Source organism: Adiantum capillus-veneris, chromosome 3 (genome assembly GCF_014529385.1).
Source record: "Adiantum capillus-veneris isolate H3 chromosome 3, ASM1452938v2, whole genome shotgun sequence".
Lineage (NCBI taxonomy): Eukaryota > Viridiplantae > Streptophyta > Polypodiopsida > Polypodiales > Pteridaceae > Adiantum > Adiantum capillus-veneris.
This window is the reverse complement of record NC_140933.1, coordinates 28,825,253-28,838,072: the sequence shown is the minus strand read 5'-3', so window position 1 is coordinate 28,838,072 and position 12,820 is coordinate 28,825,253.

The following is a 12,820-nucleotide window of genomic DNA, read 5'->3' as shown; positions in this document are numbered from 1 at the left end:
AGACAACATTTGGGGACATGAAGCTCGTCAAAGGCCTTTTGCCCCAGTACCTACATTAGGAAGAGGATGAGGTCTAGGAGGGTCTCTTTATTTTCCATGAGATTATGGAGGTGATTAACATTTTGACAAATAGGTGCATGCCATGTGTGCAAGAGTGGTGGGTGTGTAAGAGAGGTGTAAGAATGGTCAAAGGATGCACTTTCCCCCCCAAAAAAGGGGGGACAACTTTATGATTTCCGGCCTTCCATAGCTCCTACATACAATCTCCGATTTGAGTGGAGATTATAAATTTATAATCTACACGCCGAGTTCTTTTTGTAGATATGTTACTTGATATAGTTTTGTCCGCTAGATTTTAAATTTCATTTAGGGGGAAATTTGAATTCAAATAGACTAGTCGGTTTGCCTGTTTGAATTGAAAAGCTCTCCTTTGATTGCTTCCTTAATACTATATTTTTGACTTCCTTAAACTGCCAAATAAAGAGGCTCTCCTAGATCCCATTCTCTTCCCAATGAGTACCCTCGGGGGGTTCACCGTTCAATACACCCTATATAACGTGCATTCTTAGGGTATTAAAAAAACCCCTCTTTTTATATGTCTGAATGAATAAAATGAGCCCTTATTTTAGGTTTTTTTTTTAAAATTGAATACTAAAACCCCTTCTTTCAATGTATCTCTATTTAATTGCCTACAATTTTTGAATTTTAAAACCCCTCCTTTTGAACTCACGCTATACATTAACATGATTACATAGTGCACCCCCCGAGCTAGTACCCCACTATAACATATGCGCAGTATTATGGCTCACATTACCGTAAAAAAACAAACAAATTTGGAATATCAAAATTCACGTATGCGAAAAAGACTGCGGCAACATTTGCGGTAATGGTATAGCGGTAACATCCGCGGTAATTGCTGCGGCTATATTTCCGCGTCTATTACCGCGTCGTTTACTGCAAACATACCCGCAACAGTTACCGCGTAGATGTTATCGCAGGCATTACCGTGGACGGGTTTATTATAAAAAAAACAGATGACCGTTTGGATTGTCCTTTGCAGGACTATCCAAAAGGTCATCTATTTTTTCATTTATTTAAGATATTTTACAAAATTATTATTAATTACAACAAAATATCACAATTGGACAATACATTGAGCCAAAAAAAGATTGATAATTTCATTTACAATTGGGAGAGGTATTGAGCCAAAAAAATGATAGGTATTGCATTTACATAAAGGGCAAAAAAAGCCCACGTGTACAAAATAGAGTATCACTACAAGAGGCTCTTCATATTAGCGACGCTCACACAACGACGCTCCAAAAAAAATTTCCCAGCGTCGCTATAAGCGTCGCTATGAGCGTCGCAAATTTCTTTGTAAATTTGCGACGCTCATAGCGATGCTCATAGCGACGCCAGCTGGGGTAAAAAAATAACCGAGCGCGCCCAAAAACTCAGATCTCAGATCTGAGTTTTTCGGCGCCCTCAAGCAAGGAGCAGGTAACGCTCTCTCTCTCTCTCTCTCTCTCTCTCTCTCTCTCTTTTTCTTCTCCACACACACACGAGGAGAGGAAGGAGAGCCAGGTATGCTCCTTCCCTCTCCTCATTCTCATGTTCCCTTCCCCTCTTTCTCTCTCCCTCTCTCTCTCTCTCACACACACACATACACACACACACATAGTGTTTTTGAGAGAGAGAGAGAGAGAGAGAGAGAGAGAGAGAGAGAGTACAAACAAAAACAAAAACGCGCACATACACATACATAAACAAAGAATGCACACACACATTGAGAGAGAAAAAGAGAGAGAGAGCATGCATAAACAAAAAACGCACGCATTGAGAGAGGAAAAGAGAGAGAACATGCATAAACAAAAAACGCACACATTGAGAGAGGAAAAGAGAGAGAAAACATGCATACGATCCAAAAAAACGCACACACATTGAGAGAGAAAGAGAGAGAAACTAATTTAACGTCGTAGGAAACTAATTAAAATTAAAAGACCTAAAGATCTAGCCGACGAGGAGTTGAACTCAAGACCTATTATTCAAGAGGGAAATGGCATAATCAATCTATCATACTTGGCATGGGTGATAGAAAGGTTATACCATTTATCTCTTTTTATTGGCACACACATCCACATACGCGCACACACACAAGAAGAAGAGAGTTATAACGTCGTAGGAAACTATCTTAAAAGACGTTAAAGATTAGGTTATATGTAGACTTACATTAAATTAGATTTAGGTTTATTTTTAACTAGATTTACGTTTATTTACGCTAGATTTAGATTTACGTTATATTAGATTAGATTTAGGTCTCCATAGAGTGCGATGCCTGCATGAAGCGGGTGAAGAAAGCCCTCAATGGAATATAGGGTATTGCTGCCTTCACTCATGGTGGGCTCCGTCGATCCAAAAGTACTGGTGAAATGTCTTCAGAAGATAGGGAAGAAGGTGGATCTTCAGGGCAGCAAGAGTCACTACATCCCCGACACAATGACCATCTAGACAACCTCTAGTCATTAGACTTACGTTAAATTAGATTTAGCTTTATTTTTAGTTAGATTTACGTTTATTTAGATTTACGCTTATTTACGTTAGATTGAGTCCACGCAAGAATTACTTACGGTTTAGGGTTTAGAGTTAGACGAACAGTGAAAAGATCTACTGTGAAAAGATGTTAAGATGAAGTGAAGTGCTACAGCTAGAGAAGAGGCAAAGGGGTTTTGTCCACTACATGCAGTATCATGTAGACGTGGGTGTGTAGATTTCTTGTACCCACAAATATAGGTATTGACCAATAAAGACGAGATTATAACCCGGTGGTTCTGATCTCCGTGCACCTCTAGACCGAGCTGTGCGGGGATTGGACATGACTAGAGAATGTGAGGTAAAGAGAGAGAGAGAGAGAGAGAGAGAGAGAGAGAGAGAGAGAGAGAGAGAGAGAGAGAGAGATAAGACGAAGAATGCCAATAGAATATTAAATTTGTTGTCCAGGTTATAAGTTTTTTATCCTCATTATGAGTAGCGACGAGGATGTGGGACCGTCCAACCGAAACACCTATCTCTCAACGAGGGTCTTATGTCCTTGTAATCAATGCAAGCATGCTGTGCGACGGACAAGACGTGTTTCTTTGCAGCACGTTCACGAATTTGGCGAGTTCGATCCGTCTATTATAGATCGAGTTGTTGCCAATTATAACTCGTTGGACTCTGACGCTGGCCAACAAGCAGCAATCTTGCAACCCAATAGACGTGTTCGCAGGCGCTTTGGTCAAGCAGCATATGTGAGGCCACAAGATGTAGCCTCTGACAGCTCGGGGGATGATCATGCAGAGCACATTCCCAATGAGGCAATGTTTGAGCCCGAGATTGATGAAATGATCGAGACGATCATGGATTCAGAAAGGCTTATCTATGATGATATGAAAAGTGAAGCCGATACGCCATTGTATAATGGAGCACGTATGTCTAGATTGAAAGCACTCCTGGTTCTTCTCAACATGCAGGCAAAGTTTGGATGGAGTGACACTAGCGTCACAGCGCTTTTCAGGTGATCTATTACAATTAGTTTACTTTAATAGAACTCTAAATGTATAATGATCTGATAGATTTTTACACGACTGTATCATATTTTTATGTTGTGTAGATTGCTGAAAGAGCACATACTACCAGCTGACAATGTGATGCCAGATTCCCGAGATGAAGCAAGAAAGATTTTGCGAAACTTGGGGATGGATTACAATTCTATCCACGCTTGTCCTAATGACTGCATTCTTTTCAGAGGGGAATACATAGACATGGAGAAGTGTCCGAAATGTGATTCCGAAAGATATCGAGTAGATCTCCACGGGACAAAAATTCCACAAAACGTTTTGCGACATTTTCCTCTGCTTCCTCGCATCAAGCATTTCTTCGAATGTAAGTCCATGGCCGCCCTAGCATCATGGCATGAGGAGAATAAATCTTCGGATGGTGTGCTACGAATTCCTGCAGATTGCGTAGCGTGGAAACATATAGATGGAACATGGTCGGATTTTTCCAGGGAAGCTCGAAATTTGCACTTAGGCCTGGCTATGGATGGCGTAAATCCATTTGGTCAAAGATCAACATCTTACAGTGTATGGCCCGTTGTCATCGTCAACTACAACATTCCCCCGTGGTTGACTACGAAGAAGGGGCACCTATGGCTACGCTTGATTGTGCCAGGGCGATATAAAGTGGGGAATATGGATGTGTATCTTCGTCCACTATTGGAAGAGCTACAACAATTGTGGATTGGCATAGAGGTGGTGGATATGAGCCGACACACAGGACGACGGAATGCTTTGATCAGAGGCATTCTAATGTGGACTATGCATGACTATCCCGGGCTAACAGAATGCTCAGGTGATCTATTGACACTCCTCACTCAGACATTGTAAATCTTGTTTTTTCCCATAGTTGATCTATTATCATGTGTATACATGCAGGGCTTCAAACAAGCGGATACAGAGCATGTGTCACATGTGGACCTAGACTGAATGCACGTAGGGCACCCTCACTGAAGAAGCAAATCTACGAAGGTCATCAAGCGTATCTTCCAGAGAATCATGTGGTACGCGACGGATTTTTGGGAAGAGAGCCACCAAGGATGTCTGCACAAGCATGGTTAGAGCAGAAGGAGATGTGCGATGACGGATTGCCTCCAGGGATGAAGAGACTATCTCTATGGTACGAGTTACCATACTGGCCCCGACTCATGATCAATCACTTGCTCGATCCAATGCACATATTCAAGAATGTGGGTAATCTACTATGGGACCATCTGACCGGCAAGAAAGATACTTTGGGAGCCAGAGTTGACCTTAGAAATGTGGATCGTATGGAGCAATATTGGCCGAAAACATCGTCTGATGGATCGATAAAACTCCCCAAAGAACCATGGATTTTCACTGTAGCCCAAGAACGCAAAGTAAAAGAGACCATTCGATCTTTGTGGACCCCCACTGGCGTAATGCACTCGCTCCGAACGTGTTTTACTAAAGAAGGAAAGCTTATCGGTTTGAAGTCACATGATTGGCATAAAATGTGTCAGGTACGTTCATAGTGGACTTTAATATCATTGCATAAAATGTGGACTTTAATGTCATTGCTGCACACACTTTACAGTTTATTTTACCGGTTGCCATTGAGGGATGTTTGTCTCTCGACATCCGTAACACAATCTACAAACTTGCAAGGCTGGTGCAATGGATCTCACAAAAGGAGATCAACGTAGACTCCATACCATTCGCCAAACTAAATGCTGCGGAGCTTGTGTGTATGTTTGAGAAACATTTTCCTACTACAATGCTAACCATTCAGGTGCATCTTCTTGTTCACATAGTTGATGAGGTGGAAATAGCTGGCACAGCTCATTCCAGATGGATGTTCTTCTTTCATGAAACGCTTAAGGGATATGTGCGTCAAAAGGCACGTCCGGAGGGTAGCATGGCAGAAGGTTGGTTGGTATCAGAGTCCCTAGTGTACATTGGAGAGTGGCTAGACGGATTTGATAAATCCCGGGACACGCTATGGCGAACCATAGATGATGAGCGCATATCTGGGATTGTCATGTGCAATCTCGGTGTTGAGAAGAAGATGACGGAAGATCTAGAGGCTAAAATCAACCGATTTTGCATGCTTCACAATCCAGTGATGCAAAAGTGGATTTCACAATATGAGGATGCAAAGCAAGAGCGACAAACGGCACGAATCGAGTGGAGACGGGGAAGACGACCACCGATGCACTATCCAGCGGTTTTGGAGAGCCTACCAACCTTCATGAGCTTAAGATGGTTGCACAACCAATTGAAAAGCGCACAACAATGCGGTGACGAAGTGACTGAAGAAGAGTGGAGTACTCTCGGGGTTGCGCGACCAAGGTAAGTTTGCAATGTACGACTAGCAAGTGACTTTATTTATAAACGTTTGAATAGCCACTCATAATCTTTGTTCGTTGTAGTATAAGTCATACACAGTAGCATGGTGTAAAGGTCGACATTTTAGGGTGGAACGAATCGACAAAAAGCGTTTTACTCAAGATTGTGGAATCATGGCAAAATTCGAACAGTCTAGTCGACGACGTTCCTCTGATGCAGATCCTGTGGTGGCGGAACTCACTTACTTCGGCACGCTGCAAGAGATTTTGAGGATCGATTACAGAGGATTTTTTGTCAACTTGTTCGACGTGCAATGGTTCAAGATAATCATGGAGGGTCGCAACGCTACTGTGCGTAGAGGAGAGTCTGGTTTTCTTGAGGTGGATTCTACTAAGAAATGGACTGACCTAAGAGACACTTTCGTACTACCCGAGCATTGTGAACAAGTAAGTATGTAAATAGTTAACATCCCCCTTTTACAAGTTATGTGCTTGAAAGCTCTCATGTAAGTTATGTGGCTCTGGCAGGTAATATTTCATCCTACAAAGTCTACATCAAACTGGTGGTACGTCATAGAGGTAGCCCCTCGTAGTGCAAGGACGTATGAAGGCTACCATGTGCTAATCACAACGACATCGATGGAGGAGATCAGAGAAGATGCTCAATCAGAAGCCGCTGTGGTGGTGCCAGACGAGCATCAGGATGCTACTACTCTATATGGGGTGCATGCAGAGGAGCTACAAAATGAAACTGAGGATATGTGTTTAAACGGAGAGCTCTATATAGATATAGGAAGTTATGTTGAGTTATGCGAGGATGAGAGAGAGATCTCTTAAAGACACAAATATTGTATTTGAACAATTTTGCTCCGTGTTGTAAAAGCTCTGGCTCTCTAAGTACCTTCCATGGTGTATAACGCTCTTTTCTACTTGCGCTCACATCTTTTGATTGAAAATTCTGAGTTTTCGACTTGCCTCTTCTATCACTCGATTCATTGCGTCATTGTATTTATATGCGTCATTACGTCATTGTATTTAATGGTCTTTGCGTCATTGTCTACTCTATTCATTCAATATTAAGTTTAAATATTCGTGTGTTTAATGCAGGTATGGATGATGAGAAGTTTCTTTCTTCTTTGTCACCGCAGCAGAGACAGTGGTACATGGAGCGTCATCGCTCTGGCGCATCATTGCGTGTTCCTACTCCATCCGCATCTCCCTCTCTTTCGGAGCATTCGGCGCGCTCCGAAGCTTCGGCGTCGACGAGACGAGCTTCACACTCGTCTAGACACCGGCGCTCTAGTGGTGGCGGTGGCGGTTGTTGTGGGGATTCCGCCACCGATGCCTCCACACCGCCTCGTGTTCGACGAGGCTCTTTACCCTCCCCTTCTTTGCCCGCCCCCACACCAGCCACAGCATTGCCATCTACGCCAGGTTTTGCACGGCTGACTGTTCCTAGAAGCTACACACCTCTACCTACTCCACCAGGAGCCACCCCACTCTACACTCCTCGCTTCGGGGCCCAGACGCCGGTGGAGACACCTGACGTCCGTACCCCCATCGACACGCCGCTAGAGACCCCTGCCGGGACACCCAGGTTCACGCGTCACCGGCCAGAGGGCTTGCCTTACTCCGTCGACATCAGCGGCGGCATCATCATGGATGATGACGGCAAGAAGGTGATCTCGCGCATGCGTGGTCTTTGCTCTCAGTTGTTTAGACACTACATAGTAAACAAATGGAGTGAAGTACCAAGTGATTTAAAAAACAGAGTCATCAGCATACTTCATGATGAGTTTCCCGTTCCAACACGGGATCAACGCTTCAATGAAGACCTGATGAAGATTCGAATGCGCGAATACTGCAAACACAAGAGTTTCGAAGTGCAAAAAGCAATCAAGAATGGGTGGAACAGGCCAGATTGGCTGGCCAAAGAAAATTGGAAGAATGCGAAGAAAGCAGCGCGCGAGAATCCTGACAAGTGGAAGCAACAAAAGGATGCAGCCAGAGCGCGAGTAGAGGCAGGGAGCTCGCACCACTTGGGGAGCGGTGGATGGGCATCATTTGAGGCCGATTTTGTAAGTGTTTTCACATTGCTCTTTATGCATGTTCGATAGTTTAGGGTTTATGAGTTTTTTAGTTCTAACATAATGAAATCTTTGTATGTTTTGATAGTGGTCGATGACAGGACGTGATCCCACACCGTACGAGCGCGAGTACGCAGGCAGGAAGGGCTTAAACGCCCTGATGGACATTCTCAGTTCTCGCGGCGGCATGGTTAGTATTAGGGTTTACTCTTTTTTATTTTTTGTATTGTTTTATAAATGTCGTTATATGTTTATACTTACTGAAAGCTGTCTTATTGTCTTTTTTTGCAGAATCCGACAGATACGCCGCTTGGACGCGATGAGACGTCTGACTAAACGATGTCAGTTTAGCCGTAGCTAGATAGCATTAGTTTAGGGTTTCTCATAGCTTATGTATCATGAGACGGATTTTATACGTCTTTTTGAACCATGTATATTATTACATTTGTCACCGCAGTTCCTTTTGCCAATCAATTCTTTATGCCTATGATGTTGTACAATTGTCATTATTACATTTGCCAATCAATTCATTTTGCTTATGATGTGTACAATTGTCAATTTTGCAAACAATGCGTCTTGTGGGTGACTATTTTGGGTCTATTATCTACCTTTGCACTTTTTTTAAAAAGTGAATCAAGTACAATATGGTTGATGGGTGGCAGGGCATTCAATGCCCTGCCACCAAAAAAAAATTCTCTCGGGCGTCGCTATAAGCGTCGCTATTTATGGCTCTGTAGCGTCGCTATGAGCGTCGCTATAGTCTTCTGTGTAAACGTCGCTATAGGCGTCGCTATATGCGTCGCTATATAGTGACGCATATAGCGACGCTCGTAGCGACGGTTTTAGCGACGCCGGGGGTTATAAAAACCCAGTGTATTTCCGTCGCTAACAGCGTCACAAGAGCACACAACCTCTTGTAGTGTATGGTCATGTGGGATAGGGCAAACGGGGTCCACATATACAAAATAGAGGATGCTCATGGGGGAGATGGCAGCATTTTGCGTGGAACTCCTTGACTCTGCAAAACCAGAAAAAGAAACAATTAACACTTTGTTATTTAATATTTGATATAAAATCAACAATTTGATTATTTAAATAAGATTAAACTTACATGTTGCAGACTTCTGCACATCTCTGGTCGGGCGACTCATGGTAATGTTATACTGACAAAAAATAGCAACCAATTAATTAAATGAAAAACATTAGATTTTTTACAATAAAACAAATATTTTTACTTACATATTTGTCTTTCCAAGCCGTTTTTCCTCCCGAACCATAATGCGTAGGAGTCTGATGGGATTTGGCCTCAACTTGACGCGTATACATCCTAGCACCGTTGCCCTTTCGTCCTCTTTCTCGCCCATAGCTGTCTCCCACTCCACATCATGGACATTTCCTGGCCGATAGCTATGCTTTGGAGACTCCATTGTCTTCTTTGCAGCTCTCCTCACACTAGATTTTTTGTTCTTGAGAAATGTTTTGACATGCTCTTGCAACCATTGCCTTGATAATTGTTGCCCCTCGGGGTTGGGGAAACGCATGTGCATGGTTGTCTCTATATATGTGAGGTTGTAGGGATCTTGCTCATCAAATTTGAGAAAACAATTGATATATGTTGAGTGGATTAATTGGTTGACATGTGTGTGGAATCTCTGACCCTGGGCTGTCCCGAGATCCACCATACCTCCTCTATGAACCTGGTAGTATAACCCGCGAGCATCTGGTTAAGGCATGTCATGGTCCTCATCTTCTGCTGGTTGGAGCAGGGAGCGGTGACTGTGGAGGAGAATCTGTAGTACTTCCCCCCCTCCAAAAAAACAACAACTAGCTCCGCTCCCTCATCGAGATCGACCGGCACTAGCGCGCGAGCTGCCCTGACCCTGACTGCCAAAAGAGCGCCGACGTGAATCTGGGACAGAAGGTGGGATAGGTGATGGATAGGTGGACGCCCGTGGCCTTGGACCCTGTGGCGTCGCACCCAACGGCATCGGACCCTGGGGCGTTGGACCCTGTGAAGGAAAAGTTGAACCTGGAGCTGTAGCTGGAAAACTCTTCAGGTATAGAGTGCCACCAGTCGGAATAGAGACCTCTGATAATCCAAAAGCTGTTAGCTGCGCCGGTGAATAGCGTTGCGTAAGGGTCTGCCTGCGAACCTAACCACTCAACCCGAAGACGCAATGCCCTCTCCACATCTAGATCGGTCACATGTACGACATCAGACCCACCAAGAGCGTCCTGAAACCAGTTGAACCCTGATGATGACTGTTGAGGCGACGACTGAATGATAGGTAGAGAGAGCGTCGGGATATGACATCCCGTCCGCCCATGAAATCCTCAATGCTGCGAAAGCGTGGTGTGGAAGAAGAAGACATGGTCTGCATTTATTACGACAAAGATTAAACTAGGGTATAAAATTCGAATATATGATTAAAAATTTACACATTGATTTTTTTCAAACATTGGATTCTCTATAGTATCCAATGTTGAAAGAATCCAAGGTGTGTCTACAACCTATAAAAGAGTCTTGCAAAGCCTTGAGTGCTAATAAGATATTAGTGTGTGTATTGACCAATAAGAGATTATTGTGTTTATGATTAGTGTGACAGATTGCGCGATCACTTGGACGGCCATTGGGGCCTAATACGTCACCTACGACTTAATCATGGAGGTATGTTTATGTTTTTGTGTTGATTACTGTTGAATTTAACATACTTAGTGTTGGCTTGTGTAATTGTCTTGTGCACACACTAATTAGTGTGTGTTAACATACACTAATTAGTGTACTGTGCATTGGCTTGTGTAATTGGCTTGTGCACACACTAATTAGTGTGTGTTAACAAACACTGATTAGTGTGTGCATTGGCTTGTGCCCACACTAATTAGTGTGTGTTAACATACACTAGTTAGTGTGTGCATTGGCTTGTGCACACACTAATCACACAATAAATAGTGTGTTATAACACACACTAACTAGTGTGTGCATTGGCCAATTACACAAGCACAATGCACACACTAATCCCAAACTAATTAGTGTGTGCATTGACCAATCACATTAGCCATTGCGCACACTAATTAGTGTGTGCATTGACCAATCACATTGGTCAATGCACACACTAATCACACACAAATTAGTGTGTGTTAACACACACTAATTAGTGTGTGCCATTGACCAATGGACACACTAATCCCAAACTAATTAATGTGTGCATTGACCAATCACATTGGCCAATGCACACACTAATCACAAACTAATTAGTGTGTCCATTGACCAATCACATTGGCCAATGCACACACTAATCACACACTAATTAGTGTGTGCATTGACCAATCACATTGGCCAATGCACACACTAATTATTGTGTGCATTGGCCAATGCCATTGATCAATGCACACACTAATCCCAAACTAATTAGTGTGTGCATTGACCAATCACATTGGCCAATGCACACACTAATCACACACTAATTAGTGTGTCCATTGACCAATCACATTGACCAATGCACACACTAATCCCAAACTAATTAGTGTGTGCATTGACCAATCACATTGGCCAATGCACACACTAATCACACACTAATTAGTGTGTGTTAACACACACTAATTAGTGTGTGCATTGGACAATCCCATTGACCAATGCACACACTAATCACACACTAATTAGTGTGTGCATTGATCAATGACATTGGCCAATGCACACACTAATCACACACTAATTAGTGTGTGCATTGACCAATCACATTGGCCAATGCACACACTAATCACACACTTATTAGTGTGTGTTAATACACACTAATTAGTGTGTGCATGGTCAATCTGAAATTTAACATATTAGGTTTTGCAAGTAATAAATTTAACAAATTTGACAAATTTAACAAGTTTAAATTTTGTAAGTAACTAATAATTAATAAATTTAGGTTTTGGTGTGTCTTTATTGACACTAATTAGTGTGTGCATTAGAATAATGCACACACAATTAGGGTGGGTGAAGAACACATGCACTAATTAGTGTGTGTAATTAGTGTGTAAAGAACACATGCACTAATTAGTGTGTGTGTGTGTATGCATGTGTGTGCATGCGTGTGTATGAGTGTATGCATGTGTGTGTATGCATGTATGTGTATGGGTGTGAAAAAATAAAAAAAAATAACAACAAAACTTACATGGAATTGAAGAGCTTGTTGGGAGAGGGTAGGAGAGGGTAGGAGAGTGGAAGAGTAGAGATGGTGGAGAGTAGAAGAGTAGAGATGGAGGTAGAGGTCAAGGTTGTGAGGTTCGCGCTTTCGGCTTCTGTGGAGAAGACGATGAAATTCGAATTTTAGGGCTTTGAACTTTGCGGGGCATGCGGGTGTCCCTCTTTATAAAAAAATTTTATAATTGAATTTCCGCTCATATTACTGCAAAAATTACCGCATGCATTACCGCAACTATTACCACGGCGCAATTTCGGGCCATACACACAGATGGCCACGTTCTGACATTATTACTATTGATCCTCAAAACCTATTGGTACTATGTTTTTTATAAAATATATATAAAATGAAAGTATTCCTAGTACTTTGAAAATGACATTTTTACCTAAAAGTTTAATTTTTACTTTTTACTGATATTTTATTAACATTTTTTGGTAATTTGATTTTAATTAGTGTATGTAATTTATTAATGTAGGTTGCTTGGGATTAGTTTGGCTCGTCCACACTGAACCGGATAGATCACGGTGGTTGGCCGAGCGATTACCATGCCCATGCGTGCGGTGCAAATGCGCCATTGCTCGACTTCGACGGATATGCTTGAGCCATGTAGAAGATTATGGACTATGGGACGATCCTCGGAA